Below are 659 nucleotides of genomic sequence, written 5' to 3'. Positions count from 1 at the left end.
TCTGCGGTTGCCCGATAACTGCCTACGCTTTCTCTTTTTTTGTCTTTTATACCCGTCATTCAACGTCACCTGTGCCGATCACACACTTATCACAATATTTATAGAAGCGCTGACTCTGCAAACAATCCAGTTTCAGTTTCCATGAGAAATCAACAATGCACATTTTTTAACCCCTGGATGCCTGAATTTACATTTAACAAATGTACAGTACATGAAAACCATTCGGGGGATACATAAGTACATGAAAAAAATGAAAATAAAACATACAAAACACAGTATATACAGTGAAGATAATAAGTATTTGAACAACCTGCAATTTTGCAAGTTCTCCCACTTAGAAATCATGGAGGAGTCTGAAATTTTCATCGCTGGTGCATGTCCACTGTGAGAGAGATAATCTAAAAAGAAAAATCCAGAAATCACAATGCATGATTTTTAAAAATTTATTTATGTGATACAGCTGAAAAGCAAATAAGTATTTGAACGCCTGTCTATCACCTGGTATTCTGACCGTGAAAGACCTGTTAGTCCGCCTATTAAAACTCCACATACGATCCATGTTTTATCCTGAATCAGATGCGCTTGTTTGAGGTCGATAACAGCGTAAAGACACCTGTCCACCCCAAACAATCAGTAAGACTCAAACTTGTAGCATGGTC

Source organism: Corythoichthys intestinalis, chromosome 9 (assembly GCF_030265065.1).
Source record: "Corythoichthys intestinalis isolate RoL2023-P3 chromosome 9, ASM3026506v1, whole genome shotgun sequence".
Taxonomy (NCBI): Eukaryota; Metazoa; Chordata; class Actinopteri; order Syngnathiformes; family Syngnathidae; genus Corythoichthys; species Corythoichthys intestinalis.
The sequence above is the reverse complement of the archived record's forward strand: the minus strand, read 5'-3'. Positions refer to the sequence as shown.